This window comes from Heterodontus francisci, chromosome X, assembly GCF_036365525.1.
Source record: "Heterodontus francisci isolate sHetFra1 chromosome X, sHetFra1.hap1, whole genome shotgun sequence".
Taxonomy (NCBI): domain Eukaryota; kingdom Metazoa; phylum Chordata; class Chondrichthyes; order Heterodontiformes; family Heterodontidae; genus Heterodontus; species Heterodontus francisci.
Genome location: NC_090421.1, coordinates 17358947 through 17384012, shown reverse-complemented (window position 1 = coordinate 17384012; position 25066 = coordinate 17358947). Strand labels below are relative to the sequence as shown.

The 25066-nt window shown below is 45.3% G+C and overlaps 1 protein-coding gene across 4 annotated transcripts in view; it reads left to right on the top strand.

The window, feature by feature from the left end:
- The first annotated feature begins 284 nt into the window (after nucleotides 1–284).
- Nucleotides 285–25066, top strand: part of slc11a2 (solute carrier family 11 member 2) — a 110844-nt gene continuing 86062 nt past the window's right edge. The window contains exon 1 of one of the 4 annotated variants that reach the window (XM_068024628.1): nucleotides 285–389. The gene's annotated coding sequence lies outside the window, so the exon portion shown is untranslated. The remainder of the gene's footprint in view (nucleotides 390–25066) is intronic. The other 3 variants (XM_068024625.1, XM_068024627.1, XM_068024630.1) reach the window with 3 other exon arrangements.

Genomic DNA, 25066 nt, shown 5'->3' with positions numbered 1-25066 from the left:
GTCAGCTTGGTGTTATTCCATGCATGTTTAGCAAGTCAGCCAAATATGGTAGCTGTTTTCCCTATGTGTTTATCAAGCTCTAGTAATAAGTATGTAAAATAGTAGATATAAAATAGTTCCTACAAAATTATGTATAAAATAATGTAGACAACCTGTTGTGTCGAAACAAGCCTGTTTCAGGGGTTACTGCAGGTGGCGCTGTGTCTGGAGGTCCACAGAGGCGTATTTGCTGCTTGCGAACAGCAGCAGGAGGCCTGGCGGGAGTGGGTACAGCCAATGAGCGGTGAGCGGGCGGGGTCAGATGGGCTGCGGTGAGGGCCCGCAGGTCGGAACTTGCACATTAATGTTGAATAGGATTGGGACTGGCGGTGGCCAGTAAGGGTAAGCAGGTAAGTGGCCAGTTCGTACTCCGCCTTATTACTAACTTTGCCTTCCCGTGTCGGCGTGGTAGAGAGAAAAAAATCCCTTTATCAGCGGTTCGTCTTCCTCACCCTGACCAGACATGGACTGTCCACAGTGGTGCCGAAACAGAGTTAGAAACTACCATGTCCTGGGGCGAGGGGGTGTTCAAGGGACTCTAATGTTTTGTACTTTAATGACTGTCTGACCTTGGCAGTTGTCTGGGTTCGGGATTCTTTGGTCAGTCGTTCACAGACGGCATATGTTGAGCTGTGTACTTTTGTTATTTTCGCAGAAACTCGCCTGAAACGGCTTTCAATGGTGTCAGGTTGGGTTGGGGTGTGTTGGCAGCGTGGTGATAATGACATTGCGAGGTGGGAAGTTGTTTCTCTGGCAACCAAGCACTGACCAATCTGATAGCCATGACTGGTCATTCAGGGGGACCCTTTAGACCTTAATATTGGAATCATTGGTCTCTGTGGGGGCTTCTAAATATCAACACGAGGAAAGGGGGTGTCAAACAGTAGGGAGTCAACCATTGTCCTGGGTGATGAGATAGGGGATGAGAGATTGAGGTAGATCTTCACTTTGTGGGATAATGGAAAATGGGTGTTTGTGAGTCAACAGCTCGTTTTACATCTCTCCCCATTTATATTCCTGAAATAAAAACCAGGAGAGAGGTAAAATGGGTTTTCAATTTCTATCAGCACTATGCCACAAAGTCAAAAATCTATGCCATATGAGTTGGGCAACTCATGGGAATGGGTTAGTGTTCATTATTTTTGTAACAGTATGCAAACAGAAGTTATACTGATTGTTTCAACAAATATCACTTTCATTGTTTTGTGTGTTTTACTTACTATGGTATAAAGTAGGCTACAATTCAAACCAAATGTCACCTCACCCAGTGTTAACTTAGGGCATTTTCAGAGATTGAAGGAGTACGCAAATTAGTTTTACTGTTACTTTTGGGTATCGCTACGGACATACAAATTAGGAGCAGAAGTAGCCAATCGGTCCCTCGAGCCTGCTCCGCCATTCAATAAGATCATGGTTGATCTGTTTGTGTTTTGAATTCCACACTCCCATCTACCCTGATAACCTTTGATTCCCTTGCCTAACAAGAATCTATCTACCTGCGCCTTAAAAATATTCAATGACCCCGCCTCCATCACTTTGAGGTAGAGAGTTTCAAAATCTCTCAGCCCTCAGACAAAAATGTTCTTCTCATCTCTGTCCTAAAAAGGTGACCCCTAATTTTAAGACCGATTTGCCCCCTAGTTTTGGACTTCCCCCACAAGAGGAAACATCCTTTCCACATCCACCTCAAGACCATTCAGGTTCTTGTATACTTCAATCAAGTCTCCCCTCACTCATCTAAACTCCAGTGAAAACAAGCCCAGTCTGTCCAACCTTTCCTCATAAGACAACCCGCTCATTCCAGGTATCAATCTCGCAAACCTCCTCAGAACCGCCTCCAGCGTATTTACATCTTTACATAAGGAGACCAAAACTGCACACAGTATTCAAGATGTGTTCTCACCAGTGCCCTGTATAACTGAAGCAGAACATCCTTCCTTTTATTTTCAATTCCTCTCATAATAAAGGATAGCATTCCATTAGCCTTCTTTATTACTTGCTGTACCTGCATACTAACTTTTTGTAACTCATGAGTAGATGTAGGGCAATGAGAGTCAACTTTAATCTATTAAAAAACAGATGTTCAAGCTGCTTACAGGAGTAACTGATGTCACTGGACTCTAGGAGATATCTACAGATGTCCCAAATTTTTAAAAGCAGATATAAGTGGTAGAGGTGGTCCCAAGGTGGTAATTGAGGGAAGATTCGAAACGAGCTGAGTTAACCTCTGGCAGACCTGGTAATAGCTGAGCTAGGCAGGTTCTCTGTATTCCTTAGCCAGCCTGTTTGTGTAATGGGACTTGGAGGGGTAGACCCCTCACTGTTTGGAGAACGATAGGGTGGCCCTACTGGACAAATGGCAGGAAGTTTACCATTGCTTTTATCCTCTAACAATGATGTTTGATCCTGTTGAGCTCTGCAAATGAATATCTATATGTCATGCTGTTATAGGTATCTAGCTCTGTAAAGAGATATCTGCTGTTTGGTTGTTCATATCTGGCTTTGTGAAAAACATCTGGTGCCTTGTTACTAGAACAACCCTGCTCCTGGGATAGATATCTAGACTTTCTGCTAACGCTGCCAGGCCATGTATTTAACCATAGTTTCCTTTTTGAAGACTTAGCTGTATATATGTACTTTGGGGGGGGGGGGGGGGGGACATTTTCTGTTTTTATAGTTTTTGTTCTTGTGTCTATACCTGCTGTGTTTGAGCAGTGAGTTCAGCTTGCATACATGGTGTGTCAAGTTACCTAAAAAAAATCATTCAGTGGGGCGTGTGGGAGAGGGGGTTGGTGGTGGAGCCGTACAGGGATCAAGGCAAACACTTTTTAAAGAACTGCTACACAGGGAATGATTTCCATTTTGCAGAAACAGCTTGCTGGAGATCAGCCTTTTGTGGGTGGGGTGGTGGGGGGGGGGGTCATTTCCTACTGCAAAACGCTGTGGGCCCCCCCCCAAAAAAAACCAATATCCTATGTTGTCTCATCCTGGATATGTCTTAGTGTAACTTAAACATTGAGTTGTAATTTACTTTTAGGCATTCGGATTGGAAATACTACCTCCCTGGACTATTGTTTCCTTCTAAGCGTCCTTTCTTTTTGTAGTGTTGCATCTTGTGGGGTTCTGGACTGTCACTGGGATTTCAGTGAAATGTGACAGAGGGTGTGTGACTCTCATGCAATGTCCACTTGAACTGGAAAATCCCAGTGGTACAATAATAGATTGTGTCCATTCAAATGGGGCCTGTGTCCAGAGAGAGAGCTGTAGAACGCTCATACCGGTCTGTCACTGGGGTGTGAACAGTTTGAGGGGTTGGTTTAAGAGGCAAACGCAGTGTGGCACAATGTCTTGTGCTGGTGTACCACCTGTGGAGCAGTTAAAACCTACGAAGGCACTTTACAACAGGCTGGGTGAATTAAAATGGAGATGGACTTGGGAAGAGTCAGGACAGGTGAGTGAAAATCCTGCTGAAGTGTTTTTGAAGGCTGGGAGCGAGACAATGATGGAACAGAGTGCAGGGCTGTGACAGCTGAAGGCTGTGTTGCAGATTGGCTCGGGGTCGGAGGGACGGGGGAATTGCGCAGTAGGGCTGATTGAGAGGCGCAGGGTGTATAAACTGGGACTAAGGCTGGAGAGGGTTTCAGATATAGTGTGGGGTGAGGCCACAGAAGGGCTTGCAAATGAGGACAAGGTTTGTGAAGTCAATGTGTTGGGTGTGGTGGAGCACAGCAAGAGTGAGTTGGGGTGATTGTAAGGTAAATATACAGATGGTACATTCTTGGATGAGTCAGAGCTTTTGTCAACAATAACTTAACATAATAAAACGTCGCAAGGCACTTTATAAGAGCATTGTAAAACAAAGTATGACACCGAGTCACAAAAGGAGATACTAGGTCAGATGACCAAAAGCTTGGTCAAAGGGGGTAGGTTTTAAGGAGTGTCTTAAAGGAGGAAAGCGAGTTAGAGAAACGGAGAGGTTTAGGGAGAGAATTCCAGAGCTTGGGGCCTAGGCAACTGAAGGCATGGTGGAGTGATTAAAATCAGGAATGCACAAGAGGCCAGAATTGGAGGAGTGCAGATATCTTGGAAGGTTGTAGGGTTGAAGGAGATTAGAGATAGGGAGGGGCGCAGCCATGGAGGGATTTGAAAACAAGGATGTGAATTTTAAAGTCAAGGCCGTGCTTGGTGTGAGTTAAGACACGGGCAGTGGAGTTTTGGATGACCTCAGTTTATGGAGAGTAGAATGTGAGAGACCAGCCAGGAGTGCATTGGAATAGTCAAGTCTAGAGGTAACGAGTCAGGAGGGTTTCAGCAGCAGACGAACTGAGATGGACGAAGTCAGTGATGTTATGGAGGTGGAAATAGGTCGTCTTAGCGAATATGAGGTTGGAAGCTCATCTTGGGATCAGATGTGACACCAAGGTTGCAAACAGACTAGTTTAACATCAGACAGTTGCCAGGGAGAGGGACTGAGTCAGTGGTTAGGGTTTGGAGTGGGGACCGAAAACAATGGTTTCAGTCTTCCCAATATTTAATTGGAAGAAATTTCTGTTCATCCAGTTCTGGATGTTGCAAAAGTACAAGACTGTTTTTCCCAACAGTGGAGGGGTTGAGAGAGGTGGTGGTGAGGTAGAGCTGGGTGTCATCAGCGTACATGTGAATATTAACACTCTGCTTTCGGATGATGTCGCCAAGGAGCAGTGTGTAGATGAGAAATAGGAGGAGGCCGAGGATAGATCCTTGGGGGACACCAGAGGTAACGGAGCAGGAAGAAAAGCCATTGCAAGTGATTCTCTGACTATGATTAGATAGATAAGAATGGAACCAGGTGAGAGCAGTCCCACCCAGCTGGATGACAGTGGAGAGATGTTGAGAGGAGGGTGGTGTGATCAACCATGTCAAAGGCTGCAGACCGGTCAAGAAGGACGAGGAGGGAAAGTTTACCTTTGTCGCAGTCACATAGGATGTCATTAGTGACTCCGATAAAAAGCCGTTTCAGTACTGTGGCAGAGGCAGAAACCTGATTGAAGGGATTCAAACATGGAGTTCTGGGAAAGATTGGAATGGATTAGGGAGGTGACAACATGTTCAAGGAGGAGCTGGGGAGATTGAAAGTGTTGGAGGTGTCACAACTGGAGGTGAAGGTGTGAATGAGCTACAGGAGCAGTGGGTGATTTTTATTATTTCCCCAAAGCATATTTGTATCATGATGTGAAATCAGGCTATCGACAATAATTGTTGCTTGCTTAAAACTTTTGAGACAGTGCAAAACGGCAGGCGTTGCAGATGCAGAATCTGTCAATTCAGACCTGGAAGCAAAATCTTGCTGCACATTGGTTATAAATATAGATGACAGGATTGTGTATTCCAGGAAGTCAACTGAGATCTTCCAAAGAGAGCTGAACAGGGTTTGCACCTGGGGTGTTCAGTGGCATAACCACAAATATTACAGATTTGAAGTAAAAATAGGAGGTACATGTACCCCATGGGTGGGATACACCAGGCCATGGAGCAAACTGGATTAGATCCAAGGGTGACTGTTAACTCATTGCTTGCCAGTGCAAGGTGGCATTAAGCAGTGACAGTGCTGAGATATAAAACCAAGTCCGTTAAATTCAAATGCTGAAAGTCTCTGCTGGAGCTGCCCATTGTCCTGGTCAGGCTACGTCTGGAGTTTTGGGCACAGTTCTGGTCACAGGGTGTTGGGTAGAGGTGGAGAGAATCCAGCCCCTGGAAACAGTTTAGGAGAGCAGCCAGGTTTATTCCTGGTCTGGGTATAACTGTGAGGAATGTCCTCATCAGCCTTTATCTTAGAGATAAATTACATACTTAATGCAACAGAGACACTATACCTGGAGATACACCAGATTAGCAGCACAAGCAGGCAAAGGGCTCAGAGTGTGATGGAGAGGTGTAGGACAGACACTGAGGGTGATAAACAGCAGGAACAGGGTTACTGGGAAGGGTAGGTGAGGCCTGGTGGTTGGACTCGTGTAACAGTTGGATGTTGGAGTCAGAAGAGGTACAATTTTAAAAAAAAAATTAATACTCTGTGGGCTTTGCTGGCAAGTGGTATTTATTGCCCAATCCTAATTTCCCTCGAGAAGGTGGTGGTGAGCTACTGCCTTGAACCTTGGCAGACTGTGTAGTGTAGGTACACCCACAGTGCTGTGAGGAAGGGAGTTCCAGGATTTTGATCCAGCGACACTAACGGCGATATATTTCCAAGTCAGGGTGCTGTGTGGCTTGGAGGGGAGCTTGCAGGTGGTGGTGTTCCCATGCATCTGCTGTCCTTGTTCTTCCAGGTTGTCAAGGTCACGTGTTTGGAAGGTGCTGTCGAAGGAGCCTTGGTGTGTTGCTGCAGTGCATCTTGTAGATGGTACACACCGCTGCCACTGTGTGTCAGTCGTGGAGGGAGTGAATGTTGAAGGAGATGGAAAGGGTGCCTATCAAACGGGCTGCTTCGTCCTGGATGATGTCGAGCTTCTTGAGCGTTGTTGGAGCTGCACCCATCCAGGCAATTGGAGAGTATTCCATCACACTCCTGACTTGTGACTTGTAGATGGTGGACAGGCCCTGGGGAGAAAAGAGATGAGTTACTCGCCACAGAATTCCCAGCCTCAGAGTGCTCTTGTAGCCACAGTGTTTAAATGGCTGGTCAGTGCTAACCCCCAGGATGTTGACGAGGCAATAGTAATGCTGTTGACTGTTCAGGGGAAGTGGCGTGATGTGGAAAGGAAAGTTCAGAGTAGCATTGACCATAGTGGTTGGAAATTAAGAAATCTTATCCAGGAGCTGGTAGAACAATTGGCCAACTTGTATTTTGGGGTTCACAGTGTGAAATTTCAGTGGGGAAAGTGGAATGTTGTGGCACAAACACATGTTCACACATAATCATCAGGTTTTCGCCAACATATAGAACATCCAAAGAGGAAGAATGCAACATATTACAATAAGTCATTAGAAAACTTGCAAACTGGGCAGTTAAGTGGCAAATGAATTTTAACAGATAAATGTGAGGTGATGCACTTTGGCAGGAAAAACAGATTTACACCTTAGAAAATAAGAAATTGAACTGAACAGAAGAGCAAAGAGATTTAGGGATACAGGTGAACAAACCATTAAAAGCAGCATCGGAGGTCTGTAAAGCAATTAAAAATGCTAACAAAGCACTGGCATTTATTCCCATGGCCATAGAATTCAAAAGTAATGAAGTTACGTTAAACTTCTATAGGGCCCTGGTCAGGCCGCACTTTGAGAACTGTGCACAGTTCTGGTCTCCATAATTATAAAAAGAATATAGAAACACTGGGGAAAGTGCAGAAAAGAAGATTTACAAGTATGGGTACCAGACTGAGAGATTAAACTGTTGGGAAAGATTGAACACGGAACTTTCTCCTTTAGAAAAGAGACTTGGAGGGGACCTGATCGAGAACTTTAAAATTATGACTGGGTCAGACAGGGTAGATGTGGAGAGGATGTTTCCACTTGTGGAGAATCTAAAACTAGGGGCTATAAATATCGGATAGTTACTAATCTATCCAATAGGGAAATTAGGAGAAATGTCTTTATTCAGTGAGTGGTTAAAATGTGCAACTCAGTACCATAGGAAGTTGTTGAGGTAAATAGCTTAGATGCTTTCAAAAGGAAACTAGACCAGTACATGAGAAGAGGGGATAGAAAGATACACTGAAAGGCTGAGATGATATAGATGCAATGGGAGGAGATTTGTCTGGAGTATAATCAGTACGGACTAGTTGGGCTGAGTGGCCTGTTTCAGTGCTATGCTGTCTATTCTACATGCTTAACAAAAGCTCCAATCTGCTCCCTGATGCTGGCATTGGATAAATGTCCGTCCAGTTTGGTACTGAGCCCTACAACTGAGATGGTCCCAGATTCAGTTGCTGGTCTGTGTTGAGTGAGCTGGTGTGATGGGATGGCCCTGAGCACTCATCGACCAGAAGAAGGGAAAACTAGCCTAGGTTTCTCCTCCTGATCGCCACCAATGATCCCTGCTGGAAAATGAGTGTGTGCGCAGATATTGGGTAATGACTGGGCCGTGATGCACGCTACAGTCAAATGTCTTGCTGTCTGGGCTCACACAAGTGGCCACTCAAGCAAGGTGCTGAAGTTTGAGTACCCCACTGAGTGTCAGTACCTGCAGGACAGCAGCAGATAAACAACACAGTGATTTGTTAATTAAAGTTTTGGAAAACTTTTAATCCCTAATTATTTTGACTCCTGCCAGCTTGAGAGTGTTACAGCCAACCCCGAACTGGAGAATTCTGATCATGAAACAATTCCCATATTAATTTCAAAATGTTAGGTGAAATTCCTTCTAAAACAAATCTGGGTCTTAGTGCAGTCTTACGAATCATTATCCCCTGCCTGATGTTTCAAAGGGCTGTTTGGCCATTCAGGGTTACCCATTGCTTGGGTTCAGCCAAAGTCTTCAAAGAGCCATCATTAACTTTTCAACTCTGTTACTCTTCACTTCAACCACCATTCGTAGTTTGTATGGAGATGCAGTAAGAAGCTTTTGAAATGTAGGTATGTGTCTTTTGAGCTTGGGGCATGTGCCTGTATGGCTGTTCATATAGGAGCGCAAGTCTAGTCAGTGTTTTTACTTTGTATTTAAAATCACCTGTGCTTCAGGCCCTTTTGTGATGGGGTACAATAGTGTAGTGGTTATGTTACTTGACTAGCAATCCAGAGGCCGAGACTGGTAAATCTGAGAACGTTAGATCAAATCCTATCGTTGGAGTTTGAGAATTTGAATTCAGTTTTTAAAATAATTGGAAATAAAAGTTTGGGAACATTAAAATTGACAATGAAGATGTCAGATTGTCGTTAAAAACCCAACTGTCCCTTTTGGGAGGGAAACCTGCCCTCATTACCTGGCCTATATGTGACTCCCAATTCCACACCAAAGTGGTTGACTCTTGACTGCTCTCTGAAGTTACACCTAGCTAGCCACTCAGTTATATCAAACATTTTAGGGATGAGCAATAAATGTCAGCCTTGCCAGCCATGCCCACATCCCAAGAATGAATTTTAAAAGCTGCAGGTCTCTGTTGGCACAGTAGTTTCACTGTTCACACTCAGCCCCACAGAACGCAGCAACAGGATCAGCTCCCTGTGTTACATTATTGAAGCCATAACCCAGCAGTAGCATCTTCAGAGCCACATTTATGTTTTGTCTACAGTGCTGTTAGATCTCAGGACGTGACCTTTCCTATACTTGGTGATTACTGGGCACAGGGAGTCCCATGTGTCAGCTGTGGAGAGTGGCTACAGGGATGTGCCGGGGAGAGAGAAGTCTGTGCATCAAACTTGGTTCTTGGCTGTATCAGTGTTAATACTGTGTTTTCCAGCCAGTCAATGATTACCCAACTGACACTTCAACAAGCCGACTCTTGTAAATTATTCACTGGCATGTCTGCATATGTGTTTCTTCCAACAATGGGTCATTAACCATTTGGTCTGCAGTGTTTCAGGAAATTGGCTGGCTTTAATGTTGTGGATTGTACTGTGTTGGGATGGACCAACTAGTCTTTGCCTGTCCTTTTTGTTTGAACTGTTTCACAATTAAATTCACTCTCCAGGCTTATTCTACTATCTGACAAGTCAAGTTGAATTTTAAATTGAAGAGTCAAAGGGGTTGAAATCATAGCACCAAATCTGTGTTTAACCCTAAAATAAAAGCAAAATACCGTGGATGATGGTAATCTGAAATAAAAACAGAAAATGCTGGAAATACTCAGCAGGTCAGGCAGCATCTATGGAGAGAGAAGCAGAATTAATGTTTCAGGTCTGTGACCTTTCATCAGAACTGGCAAATATTAGAAATGTGAAAGGTTATAAGCAAGTAAAGTGGGGGTGGGGCAAGAGATAACAAAGGAGAAGGTGTAGATAGGACAAGGTCACAATAGCTGACCAGAAGGTCGTGGAGCAAAGGCAAACAATATATTAATGGTGTGTTGAAAGACAAAGCATTAGTACAGATAGTGTTAACGGACTGAAAATTTGCCTGTTCTGGAGAAGGGTCACTGACCTGAAACGTTAACTCTGCTTCTCTCTCCACAGATGCTGCCAGACCTGCTGAGTATTTCCAGCATTTCTTTTTATTTATTGAAAGAACAGCGGAGGTGTTCTGTGGTCGCCTCTACATTGGGTAGACCGAACGCAAATTGGATGACCACTTTGCAGAGCACCTCAGCTCAGTCCGCAAGCATGTCCCCGAGCTTCCGGTTGCTTGCCATTTTAATTCACCACCCTGCTCCCAAGCCAACATTTCTGTCCTCGGACTGCTACAATGTTCCAGTGAAGCTCAACGCAAGCTCGAGGAACAGAACCTCATCTTCCAGTTAGTCACTCTGCAGCCTTCTGGATTCAACATTGAGTTCAACAATTTCAGAACATGACTGCCTTTTAAAAATTATTTTAATTAATTTTTTTGACCATGTGCCTGTTGTAAACTTGTTTTTCAGGTTTTTGCTTTTGGACAGAGCTGTTCATTATTCTGCCATTAACACCCTCTCTGGACTAATGCTTTGTCCTTTAACACAACTATTAGCACTCCCTTTGCCTTTGTTCCATGCCATCTGTCGTTTAATCTCTCCTGCCCTCCGTCCTATCACACACCTTCCCTTTTGTTGTTCTTCCCCCTTCTCCCTTTTCACTTGCTCAAAGCCTATTACATTTCTAACCTTTGCCAGTTCTGATGAAGCGTCACAGACCTGAAACATTAACTCTGCTTCTGTCTCCACAGATGCTGCCTGACCTGAGTATTTCCAGCACTTTGTCTTTAACCCTGCGCTGTCTTGCACATTTCCCAGCAGGATTTTGGGTTTCAAGAAGTTCCTTGCTTCAAATGAGTTTGAATTGTGGCCCTTGGGAGTCAGTGTGCCACTCTGTCCAATACCTGTGATATCTTAGAAAAATCAAAGGGCGTACAAATTACTTTATGTAGGCAGCTATTTTGTACATAGCAAGATCCCACAAACAGCAAGGAGATGAATGATCAGTTTATTTTTGGTGGTGGTTGATGAAGGAATGTTGGCCAAGACACTGGGAGAACTCCCTGTTCATCTCCCACAGATCAGGCTTCGGTTTAACATCTCCTCTTAAAAAAAAGAAAAGAAAATCTTGAATTTCTATTGCACCTTTCATGACCTCTGAATGTCCCAAAGCACTTCACAGCCAATGAGGTACTTTTGAAGTGTAGTCACTGTTGTAATGTACAAAGCACAGCAGCCAGTTTGCACACAGTAAGATCCCACGAATTGCAACATGATAATGAACAGATGAACTGTTTTGCAATATTGGTTGGAGAGATAAATATTGACCAGGGCAGTGGCCCCAGCTCTTCTTTGAAATAGTGCCATGGGGCCTTGGTTTATTTAACATCTCTTCTGAAAGATGGCACCTTTGACAGAGCAGCACTCCTTTATTACTGCACTGGAGTGTCAGCCTGGATTTTGTGCTTGAGTCTTTGGAGTGGAGTTACCTTCTTATTGTCCCTCAGGCTCTCCCAGATATCCTCTTATTGACCCCCACCAGCCCCCAGGCTTTCCCACTTACCCTGTCGTTACTGAACAGGCTCTTTACAGTTGCTCTTTGAAGCAGACAATGTGAGCCGTAGCTTTTTCCACTCCCTGACTGATGAGATATGATCAACACACTGCGTAGGCCAGAAGAGTAGCGTCCACATTGCAGGTCAAGACAAACTGAAAAGTCAGCCTTTTCAATTTGCGGGAGCTCTGAATGTTACCAGCAGTACAGCCATGGAGATCCCTGTACAGTGGGAAATTGGAGTCTGAGCCAGTGGTTTCAGAACCAATTCTGCTTGAAACAATTGTGAAGGGAGGGCCAGTGTGGCAAACATGTTAGCAATTCATGGAGAATTGCATCCTTCAGAGGTCAGTGTTTTGAGAGCAGAATCAGCTTTAAACTTTTATCGGGGCAAGCCAGGTACTGAAACAATAACTGTTGCAAGAAAGGGTGAGGAGGCTATAGATTCTGAGATCCAGCCACCTTATCATCTTGTACACAGGCAATAATATCAGACTTTACGTAAGGAGCTTATTTTTTTGCTTTTGTTTGTAGCTTGGCTATCTCACACATCACAAGTGGGATGTTTTATCAGAGGAATTGGTGATCTTTCTTACTGTGTTTGTCAGCCTTGTCTCTGTTAGTCACCCTCTCACCTATGACCCTAAAGGTTGTGGATTCAAACGTCACTCCAGGACTAATGCACATACTCCAGACTGAGACACCCAGTGCAGTACTTGAGTACTGAGAGACTGCTGCACTGTCCGAGGTTGTGTCTTTCAGATGAGATGCTAACCTGATGGAAAAACAGAAAATCCTGGAAAAACTCAGGCCTGGCAGCATCTGTGGAGAGAGAAATGGAGTTAATGTTTCAGGTTGATGTCTGTCAGAATTGGAACAGGTTAGAGGTATAGCAGATGCAGGGAAAAGGAGAGCATTCTGGTCGTGTGTGGCAGTGGGTAGGAGCAATGTATGGAAGTGGGTATGGGCATTGTGGTGTGTTCATGCACATTTGTACATTCTGCAGGTTATGATTTCAGAACTAGAATAGCTTGGTTTTTTTTAAACTTTTGCAGCCTTTTTTTTGGATGTCTTGGCATCGAGATAAAGAACAAAAACAATATCATCATTCATTAATGGAATGTTGTATGAGACAGCCTATTCCAGGAGAAATGAGCGAGATTCCTGTAATGTGGTCCAACTTGGGTCCTTTTCCCCCCCCCCCCCTTTCTGCCATGGTTTCTTGCTCGGGTACATTTCTATTTCATGCTCTTGTGCCTTGCCCATTTTATGGCTATTGCCAGATTGTATGTCCTGTCTGAATGCAAAGTGCATACTGTCCTAGAGAGGTCACCAGATAAGCATCAGGCTTGAAACGCCTGGCTTCTTTGCCCTTATCTGATTGTGCTGTTTCTTGTGTTGTTGGAGCCGCACTCATCCAGGCAAGTGGAGAGTATTCCATCACACTCGTGACTTGTGCCTTGTAGATGGTGGACAGACTTTGCGGGGTCAGGTTGAAGTTACTCACTGCTGAATTCCCAGCCTCTGACCTGCACATAGCCACAGTGGTTAACGTTGTTGAGGTGATGAGGAGTGGGACCCCTGGCTGGTTTTCCCCCTCCCCACCCAGGGAACTGAGCCCAATTGTAGTGCAGTGAGATCAGCTAAGTTAGCAGACTAGAATTGAGCCCTTCTACACTGAGCCTTCTGGGGAGCCAAGACTCTCAATGATTTTAATATTGCAAAGTATTGAGCTCAGTAGAACAGAGTAACGTGTTATTGAGAAATGAAATTGGGTAGGGCCAGAAGTGCTTATTACTGTCGTGGGAGAAGGGAGGGACAGTAATGAGTGCATGACTGCTGGTAATGAACATTATACCCAGTCAAACTGTATTTCTGGTAACAGTGTTTGTGCTATTTTGGAAATTTTTGAACCTCCAATTTGTTTCTTCAAGCATAAGCACTTTAAAGTTAGTTGTACTGTCGCTGCTAGAATTGAAATAAAAACAAAAAGTGCTGGAAAATACTCAGCAGGTCAGGCAGCATCTGTGGAGAGGGACGCAAAGTTAACGTTTCAGGTCAGTGACCTTTCATCAGAACTGGAAAAGGTTAGAAATGTAATGGGTTTTATGCAAATAAAGTGGGGGTGGGGCAAAAGCGAACAAATGGGAAGTGTTAGGACAGAGGGCAAAAGGGAATAACTGACAAGGAGGTCATGGGGCAAAGGCAAAGTGTGTTAATAGTGTGGTGAAAGACAAAGTGTTAGTGCAGAGTGTGTGTTAAATGACAATAACGACAGGACACAGGATCACAGAGAATAACTATCAACACCTTTTGTTGTGGAGGGGGGGTGCAGGGAGGAATCCTCGGTTGAGGAAAAAGGAAGACGTGTCAGAAGCACTGTTGTGGAAGGTTGCATAATCAGAACAAATACATTGGAGACGGAGAAACTGGGAGAATGGGATCGAGTCCTTACAGCAAACGGTGTGAGGATTCAACCACACGGCCAATTTTTGTATTGTCTGCAAACTTCTCAATCGTTTTTCCCCTGCATTCAAGTCCAAATCATTGATATATATACACCACAAAAAGCAAGGAACCCCACTGGAAACAGCCTTCCAGTCACAGAACCGCCCATTGACCATTACCACTATGCCACCACCTCCCCGATGGGTAATGTCACTAAACTAGTAACCCAGAGACTCAGGCTAATGCTCTGGGGACATGGGTTTGAATCCCACCAGCCCAACATTTGTGGGCTTGTGCCAAAATTGGGAGAGCTGTCCCACAGACTAGTCAAGCAACAGCCTGACATACTCATACTCCCAGAATCATACCTTGCCGACAATGTCCTCTGTTACCATCCCTGGGTATATCCTGTCCCACCGGCAGGACAGACCCAGCAGAGGTGGCGGCACAGTGGTATACAGTCGAGAGGGAGTTACCCTGGGAGTCCTCAACATTGACTCCGGAACCCATGAAATCTCATGCTATCAGGTCAAACATGGACAAGGAAACCTTCTGATGATTACCACCTGCCACCCTCCCTCAGCTGATGAATCAGTGCTTCTCCATGTTGAACATCAATTGGAAAAAGCACTGAGGGCAGGAAGGACACAGAATGTACTCTGTGTGGGGGACTTCAATGTCCATCATCAAGAGTGGCTCAGTAGCACCACTACTGACCGAGCTGGCTGAGTCCTAAAGGACATAGCTGTGAGACTGGGTCTGTGGCAGGTGGTGAGGGAACCAACAAGAGGGAAAAACGTACTTAACCTTGTCCTCCCCAATGTACCTGTTGCAGATAGATCTGTCCATGCCAGTATTGGTAGGAGTGACCACCGCACAGTCCTTGTGGAGACGAAGTCCCGTCTTCACACGGACAGTGCCCACCATCGTGTTGTGTGGCACGACCACCGTGCTAAATGAGATAGATTTCAAACAGATATAGCAACTCAAAACTGAGCATCCGTGAGGTACTGTGGGCCATCAGCAGCAGCAGAATTGTATTCAACCACAATCTGTAAGCTCATGGCCTGGCATATCCCCCACTCTAACATTACCATCAAGCCAGGGGGCCAACCCTGGGTCAATGAAGAGTGCAGGAGGGTATGCCAGGTGCTGCACCAGGCATACTTAAAAATGAAGTGTCAGCCTGGTGAAGCTATAACCCAGGATTACCTGCATGCCAAACAGCAGAGCAGCAGACAGAGCTAAGCAATCCCATAGCCAACAGATCAGATCTAAGCCTGCAGTCCTGCCACGCCCAGTTGTGAATGGTGGTGGGCAATTAAACAACTGACAGGAAGAGGAAGCTCCACAAATATTCCCATCCTCAATGATAGGGGAGCCCAGCACATCAGTGTAAAAGACCAGGCTGAAGCATTTTCATCCAACTTCAGCCAGAAGTGCCGACTGGATGATCCATCTCGGCCTCCTCCTGAGGTCCCCAACATCACAGATGCCAATTCAATTCACTGCACGTAATATCAAGAAACATAGAAAATAGGAGCAGGAGTAGGCCATTTGGCCCTTCGAGCCTGCTCCCATTCAACACGATCGTGGCTGATCATCCAAACTCAGTAACCTGTTCCCGCTTTCTCCCCGTATCCCTTGATCCCTTTTGCCCTAAGAACTATATCTAACTTTCTTGAATATATTTAATGATTTGGCCTCAACTGCTTTCTGTGGTAGAGATTTCCACAGGTTCACTTCTCTCTGGGTGAAGAAATCTCTCCTCATCTCATTCGTAAATGACTTCCCCCTTATCCTTAGATTGTGACCACTGGTCCTGGACGCCCCCGCCATCGGGAACATCCTTCCTGCATCTAGTCTGTCCAGTCCTGTTAGAATTTTGTAGGTTTCTGAGATCCCCTCTCATTCTTCTGAACTCTAGCGAAAACAAGCCTAATCGACCCAATCTCTCCATCCCAGGAATCAGTCTGGTGAACCTTCACTGCACTCCCTCCTTAGCAAGAACATCCTTCCTCAGATAAGGGGACCAAAACTGCACACAATACTCCAGATGTGGTCTCACCAAGGCCTTGTATAATTGCAGCAAGACATCCTTGCTCCTGAACTCAAATTCTCTCGCTATGTCGGCCAACATACCATTTGCCTTCTTAACTGCCTGCTGCACCTGCATGCTTACTGAAGGCACTGGATACTGCAAAGGCTATGGGTCCTGACAACATTTCAGCAATAGTATTGAAGACCTGTGCTCCAGAACTAGCCGTGTCTCTAGCCAAGCTGTTCCAGTGCAACTACAATACTGGCGTCTACCCGGCAATGTGGAAAATTGCCCAGGTATGACCTGTGCACAAAAAGCAGGATAAATCCAACCCAGCCAATTATAGTCCCATCAGTCTACTCTCGATCATCAACCAAGTGACGGAAGGGGTCGTTAACAGCGCTATCAAGCGGCACTTGCTCAGCAATAACCTGCTCACTGACGCTCAGTTTGGGTTCTGCCAGGGTCACTCCGCTCCTGACCTCATTACAGCCTTGGTCCAAACATTGACAAAAGAGCTGAACTCGAAGTGAGGTGAGAGTGATTGCGCTTGACATCAAGGCAGCATTTGACCGAGTATGGCATCAAGGAGCCCGGCAAAACTGGAGTTAATGGGAATCCGAGAGAATACTCTCTACTGGTTGGAGTCATACCTAACACAGAGGAAGATGGTTGTGGTTGTTGGAGGTCAATCATCTCAGTCCGAGGATATCACTGCAGGAATTCCTCAGGGTAGTGTCCTAGAACCAACCATCTTGAGCTGCTTCAATGATCTTCCCTCCATAATAAAGTCAGAAGTGGGGATTTACAATCATCAGTTAACAATGTTCACCATTCGCAACTTCTCAGATACTGAAGTAGCCCATGTCCATGTGCAGCAAGACCTGGACAACATCCAGGCTTGGGCTGATAAGTGGCAAGTAACATTCGTGCCACACAAGTGCCAGGCAATGACCATCTCAAACAAGAGAGAATCTAACCATCATCTCTTGATCAGTGGCATTACCATTGCTGAATCCCACACTATCAACATCCTGAGGGTCACCATTAATCAGAAACTGAACTGGACCAGCCACACACATGCTGTGACTAGAAGAGCAGGTCAGAGGCTGGGAATTCTGCAACGAGTAACTCGCCTCCTGTCTCCCCAATGCCTGTCCGCCATCTACAAGGCAGGAGTGTGATGAAATTTTCTCCACTTGCCTGGATGGGTGCGGCTCCAACTACACTCAAGAAGCTTGACACCATCCAGGACAAAGCAGCATGCTTGATTGGCACCCCATCGACCACTTTCAACATTCACTCCCACCAGCAGTGTGTACCATCTACAAGATCTACACTCACCAAGACTCCATCGGCAGCACTTTCCAAACACGCGACCTCTACCACCTAGGAGGACAAGGGCAGCAGATGCATGGGAACACCACCACCTACAAGTTTCCCTCTAAGCCACACACCATCCTGACTTGGAACTATATCGCTGTTCCTTCACTGTCACTGGGTCAAAATGCTGGAACTCCCTTCCTAACAGCACTGTTGGTGTACCTACACCCCAAGTACTGCAACGGTTCAGGAGGGCAGCTTACCACCACCTTCTCGAGGGCAATAAATGCTAGCCAAGCCAGCGATGCCCACATCCCCCGAACGAATAAGAAAAAAACCCTTTGCTTCCTGCCTCTGAGCCAATCTTGGATCCAGCTTGCCACTTTGCCTTGGGTCCCATGGGCTTTTACTTTTGTGACTAGTCTGCCATGTGGGACTTAATCAAAAGCCTTGCTAAAATCCACATTGACTACATCAAATGCAGTACCCTCATCAAGCCTCCTTGTTACCTCAATATTAAATCCTGTTTGTCAGACATGACTTTACTTTAGCAAATCCATGCTGACTGACTTTGATTAATCTGTGTTTTTCTAAATGAAGATTTATCCTGTCCCGCAGAATTTTTTCCAATAATTTTTCCACCACCAAGGTTAAGCTGACTGATCTGTAATTAGTCAGTCTATCCCTTTCTCCCTTTTTAAACAAATGTACAATGTTAACTGTGCTCCAGTCCTCTGGCACCATACCCATAGCGAGAGAGGATTGGAGAATGATGGTCAGAGCCTCCGCTATTTCTTCTCTTGCTTCCCTTAACAGCGTAGGATACATTTCGTCTGGACCTGAGGATTTATCCACTTTCAAAGATGTTAAATCCCTTAATACTTCCTCTCACTGTTAATTTCATCTAATATTTCATACTGCTCCTCCCTGATTGCAATGTCTGCATCATCCCTCTTTTGTGAAAACAGACACACAGTATTCATTAAGAACAATACCAACATCCTCCGCCTCCACACACAAGTTACTCTTATGGTCCCTTTTAGGCCCTACTCTTTCTTTAGTTATCCTCATGTTCTTTATGTATTTATAATAAATCTTTGGGTTTTTCCTTGATTCTACTTGCCAATATTGTTTCATGCCCTCTCTTTGCTTTCCTAATTTCCTTTTATAATTTCACTCTTACACTTTTTATACTCTAGGTTTTCTACAGTATTGAGCCTTCGGTATCTGTCATGAGCTTCCCTTTTTTTTTTATCCTCTCCTTTAAGCCTCTTAACATCCAGGGGGTTCTGGATTTGTTAGTCCCACCCTTTTTCTTTAAGGGAATATGCTTGCTCTGAACCCTCACTATCTCTTCCTTGAATTTTTCCCACTGATTTGGCACTGATTTACCTTCAAATAGCTGTTTCCAGTCCACTTCTAAATTACATCTCAGCTTAGTGAAATTAGCATTTCCCCAATTGAGAACTTTTATTCCTGGTCTATCTTTGTCCTTTTTCATATCTACCTTAAATCGAAATGAATTATGATCACTTCCACCAAAGTGCTCCCCAATTGATACCCAGCTTCATTCCCTAAAACTAAGTCCTGAACCGCCCCCTCTCTTGTTGGACCTGCTACATATTAGCTGAAAAAGTTCTGCTGAATACAATTCTGCCCCCTCTACCTTCCATACTAATTTTGTCCCAGTTAATATTAGAGTAGTTGAAATCCCCCATTGTTACTGCGCTATTGTTTTTGCACGTCTGACATTTGCCTAGATGTTTGCTCTTCTATCTCCCTCTGACTGTTTGCAGGTCTATAGTACACTCCCAGTAGGCTCATTGCCTCTTTTTTGTTCTTCAGTTCAACTCATAAGGTCTCATTTGATTCTTCTACCATATCATCCCTCCTCACAGCTGTATTTGTTTCTTTAATCAATATTGCGACACCCTATTTTTATCCCCACTCTCTCTCTCTACCTTGTCTGAAAACCCTGAAACCAGGAATGTTGAGCTGCCATTCCTGCCCTTTCAGCCATGTCTCAGTAACAGCTATTATCATACTCTCTCGTGTCAATCTTTGCTCTCAGCTCATCTGACTTATTCCATGGGCTTCTTGCATTGAAGTATATACCATTTAGCAATGCTAAACTCCCTTGTTGTCTATTTTCTAGCTTTTGTTTCCTCTGCCTTCCATTTCCGACTTTTCTTCTCTCCCTTCTGAATCTACTCTCAGGTTCCCATCCCCCTGCCAAGCTAATTTAAACCCTTCCCAAAAGTGCTAGCAAAACCCTCTGTGAGGATATTGGTCCCAGTCCTGTTAAATTATAACCTGTCCAGCTTGTACAGGTCCTACCTCCCGCAGAAGAGGTTCCAATGCCTCAGGAATCTAAAACCCTCCCTCCTGCACCATTCCCTCCAGCCACGTATTCATCAACTTGGTTTTCCTATTTCTGTATTCACTAGCACGTAGCACTGGGAGTAATCCGGAGATTACTACCTTTTGAGTTCCTGCTTTTCAATCTCTCTCTCCTAGCTCCCTAAACTCTGCGTTCAGGATCTCATCCCTCTTTCTGCCTATGTGATCGGTGCCGATATGGACCATGACCTCCCCTCTCAGAATGTCCTGCAGTCAATCAGTGACATGCTTGACCCTGGCACCAGGGAGGCAACATACCATCTTGGAGTCACATTTGCGACCGCAGAAGTGCCTGTCTTCCCCTCACTATTGAATCCTCGTCCACTCTTCTTCCTCCCCCACTTTGCAGCCAAGCCACCCATGATGCCATGAACTTGACTCTGCCTGTACTCCCCAGAGGAACCATCACTCTCACCAGTATTCAGAACTGAATACCGGCTGGAGAGCAAGATACACTCATGGGATCCCTGCCCTTCCTGCCTGGTCCTCCTTGCCCTTCCGATGATCACACATTCCCCCTTTGCCTGATCATTTTTAAGCTGCGGGGTGCCTACCTCCAGAAGCGTGTTGCCCACAAAGCTCTCTGCCTCATGGATGCCCTGTAGTGACTTCAGCCACTGCTCAAGCTCTGAAACCTGGAGTTTGAGCTGCTCTAGCTGGCGGCATTTCCTGCACATGTGTTCATCCAGGATTTCCCACGTGGCACTGGACGTGCATTCCACGGGGCTGAGGTTCCCTGCCTTGCCTTTACTTTTGAAACCATTAACACTTACCAGCTACTCACCAATCAACTCTTTCCCTGTTTGGGATGTTACTATAGCTGTTTTTCAGACATTGCTTTTGTTGGAGATTTCACTGGAGACTCGTTCCCCTGCTTTAACTCCTCGGTCGCTGCACTCTGTCTTCTCCCAGTTCTGCTGCCGTTGAGTGTCTCTAATATAGGTAAACATCTCCCTACTCACCTAATTAATGCCTCTAGACTTCAGGTCTCAGTCTTCCACTCCCTCACTTGGACCGGTCCTGGTTTTGTAAAAGACCAGAACAACACCTCTTCCCTCACTGTGCCGAATTTCCTGAGTTAAGTACTCTGTTGAAACAGTACCCTGTTGAGCTGGACTCCGTGCTATTTGCCTCCACAAGGAACTGCTTCTGTCTGCTAAAAGTGGCAGAGCATCAGATCATGTTTTGGATTGAACAATAGGTGAATAAACAAATATATAACAGTAATATATTTACAGTAGATATGTTAATCAACTGGTCAAACAATGTAATTAAATACATATATGCAATCTCAAAGCTAAGCCAATATTTTGTCGTTAGCATTTCCATAAGCAGTTATTTTCCTATAGTTTGTAAATATGGGATCTAACAGGTTTGATCTATCTCTGAAGGTTCTAAACCAACTGAATGAATGATTGGAATTAATCAGCCTACTTTTTTTTAAGATTAGAGATACAGCACTGAAACAGGCCCTTCGGCCCACCGAGTCTGTGCCGAACATCAACCACCCATTTATACTAATCCTACACTAATCCCATATTCCTACCAAACATCCCCACCTGTCCCTATATTTCCCTACCACCTACCTATACTAGTGACAATTGCTAATGGCCAATTTACCTATCAACCTGCAAGTCTTTTGGCTTGTGGGAGGAAACCGGAGCATCCGGAGAAAACCCACGCAGACACAGGGAGAACTTGCAAACTCCACACAGGCAGTACCCGGAATCGAACCCGGGTCACTGGAGCTGTGAGGCTGCGGTGCTAACCACTGCGCCACTGTGCCGCTTAAATGCTCTTCAGAGATTCTGGAACTTGATTGATTTAAATAACTGTCAGCTCAATTGAATCAGAGCTGCCCATCGTGCACCAGTCACACAGCATGTTTATGTTTGAAATATGTGGCTTGTTTCCTTCAAGTGCATTTGCTTGGAGCAAACCAAACCAAACCAGCAATATTCGTATTCTTAGGCTGGGGGCATATTCTAAACTGCAGCTGCCAAATAAGTACTTTTGAATTGTAAAACTAAATAAGGATGCTTTATTTCTGCCACGGAGGACAGAATTTTAAAAAGAACTGTTAAAAGACAGGATTATTTCCTTTAAATGTAGTTGAGTGTTCCCTGTTTAAAAATACCAGTTCCCCTGTTCTCCTCTGCTAAAACTGCTCGTTATCCGAGGCCCATACTGGAATGCAAAAAGAACCCCAGCTTTGCTTCTCTTTACTACTGACCATCTTTTTAAACCCCTTTCCCTTGCTCCCCTGGCCCCCACCTCACCTTCAGCAATAAGTGTGAGGAGCTTATGGACTTCTTTGTCACTAAAATTGAGACCATTTGTTCAGCAGTGACATAGTGGTAATGTCACTGGACTAGTAACCCAGAGCCCAGCTAGTGCTCTGACAGCATGGATTCGAATCCCACCACAGCAGATGGTGAAATTTGAATTCAATTAATAAATCTCGAATTAAAAGCTCGTCGAATGGTGACCATGAAACTGTCGATTGTTGTAAAAACCCATCTGGTTCACTGATGTCTTTTAGGAAAAGAAATCTGCCGTCCTTACCTGGTCTGGCCTACATGTGACACCAGGCCCATAGCAATGTGGTTGACTCTTAAAATGCCCTCTGAAATGGAGCCCTAGCAAGCCACTCAGTTCAAGGACAATAAATGCTGGCCTAGCCAGTGATGCTCACATCCCACAAACGAATAATTAAAAAAAAAAGCTCAGCAGTCAGGCAGCGTCTGTGGAGAGAATTAATGATGAAAGGTCACTGACCTGAAACGTTAACTCTGTTTCTCTCTCCACAGATCCTGCCTGACCTGCTGAGTATTTCCAGAACTTTGTTTCTATTTCAGATTTCCAGCATTTGCAGTATTTTTTTTCATAAAGTGGGAGGGGCATTTTTTTTTTACTCTTTCCCCTAGCCCACCAGGCTAAACTTCCCCTAAGGTTCCCCCAGAGTGTAACTGCACGTGTTATACTTATTTTTGTTTGGCCTTGGAATGTGGGTTTCGCTGGCTAGGCCAACATTTATTGCTCACCCCTAATTGCTCTTGAGAAGGTGGTGGTGAGCTGTCTTCTTGAACCGCTGCAGTCCATGTGGGGTAGGTACGCCCACAGTGCTGTTAGGAAGGGAGTTTCAGGATTTTGACCCAGCAACAGTGAAGGAATGGCGATTATAGTTCCAAGTCAGGATGACGTGGACTCTGAGGGGAACTTGCAGGCCGGTGGTGTTCCCGTATGTCTGTTGCCTTTGTACTTCTAGGTGGTAGAGGTTGCGGGTTTGGAAGGTGCTGTTGAAGGAGCCTTGGTGAGTTGCTATGGTGCATCTTGTAGATGGTACACACTGCTGCCACTGTGTCGGTGGTGCATGGGGCGCTAATCAAGTGGGTTGCTTTGTCCTGGATGGTGTCGAGCTTCTTGAGTGTTGTTGGAGCTGCACCCATCCAGGCAAGTGGAGAGTATTCCATCACACTCCTGACTTGTGCCTTGTAGATGGTGGACAGGCTTTGGGGAGTCAGGAGGTGAGTTGCTCGCCACAGAATTCCCAGCCTCAAACCTTGTCTTGTAGCCACAGTATTTATATGGCTGGTCCAGTTCAGTTTCTGCTCAATGGTGACCCTCAGGATGTTGATAGTGGGGGATTCAGCAATGGTAATGCCCTTGATCCAAACTGCATGCGACAAAGGAAATCTACGAGCTATGTACGGAGGGATCAAGAGGGTGCTTGGCCCTGCCATCACCAAAGTCGCTCCCCTGAAGTCGGTAGATGAAGTACTCAGACAGAAGTAAACAGATGTCCTGCTGGGCTGAACACTACTGTGGGCTGTACTCCTGTGAGTTGGACATCTCCCAGTCTGTGCTTGATGCTCTCCCGCAACTTCCTGTCATGGATGAGTTAGATGAAGAACCCTCATCACTGGAGCTCGGCATAGACTGCCGAGCGAGCAGGGCATTGGGCAAGGATGGAATCCCTGCCGAACTGCTCAAGCACGGAAAGTCCCATCTATTGCTGCACCTTTATGACCTTCTCCTTCTTTGCTGGAAAGTAGGATCTGTTCCACAGGAGATGCATGACGCCAAAATCATCATCACTATACGAAAACAAAGGCAACAGAGGAGACTGTAACAATTACAGGGGCATCTCCCTGCTTCGCATTACTAGGAAGGCCTTTGCTGGGATCATCCTTCTCAGACTGCACTTGCAGACCGAGTGTACCCGAAAACACAGTGTGGTTTCCGTGCCAGCAGATCTACTGTGGATATGATCTTCTCCATACGTCAGCTGCAAGAGAAGTGTAGGTAACAGACTATACACCTTGACCTTACTTTTGTTGATCTCGCTAAGGCATTCTACACCGTCAGCAGAGCAGGGCCATACAAGATTTTGGGAAAAGTTGGCTGTCCGCCGAAGCTCCTCAGTCTCATCCTCTCCTTCCATGTCCCCATGCACTGCCCTGTACAGTTTGACGGCTCCACATCTGACAGTTTCGGAATGAGGAGTGGAGTGAAACAGGGTTGTGTCCCAGATCCCGCTCTGTTTGACATCTTCTCCATGCTCCTGACCTTCACCTTCCCTGCAGATATGGAAGAAGTTTACTTGCACACTAGGTCAGACGGCAAACTCTACAATCTATCAAGGCTGAAAGCAAAGACAAAAATACATCACATCCTGATCAGAGAACTCCTCTACGCTGATGATGCTGCACTAGTCGCTCACACGGACACTCGGCTACAAAGACTCGTGGACTGTCTCTCCCGTGCCTATAACTTGTTCTCCTTGACTATAAGTGTCACGAAAACCCTGGTCATGGGACAACGTGTTGTGTCTCTGCCCCTGATCACACTAAATAACACTCCATTGGAAGTGGTTCGCAAATTCTGCTACCTTGGGTCCACGGTGACCGGCAATCTGTCCCTTGATGCAGAGCTCAATATACACATAGGGAAAACAGCTACCATATTTGGCTGACTTGCTAAACATACATGGAATAACACCAAGCTGACCCTTAGGACCAAGCTGATGGTTTATAAGGCCTGTGTTCTCAGCACCTTGCTGTGTGGCTGTGAAACATGGGTGACTTACAGCTACCAGAAAAAGAAGCTCAGTAACTTCCATATATTATATATATGTAACATGTCCGCAGGATGGAAGACTGTCACATGCCCAAGGAACTTCTGTATGGTGAAGTAGCCGGGGTCAAATGACCAGTGGGGCACCCAAAGCTCCGCTTCAAG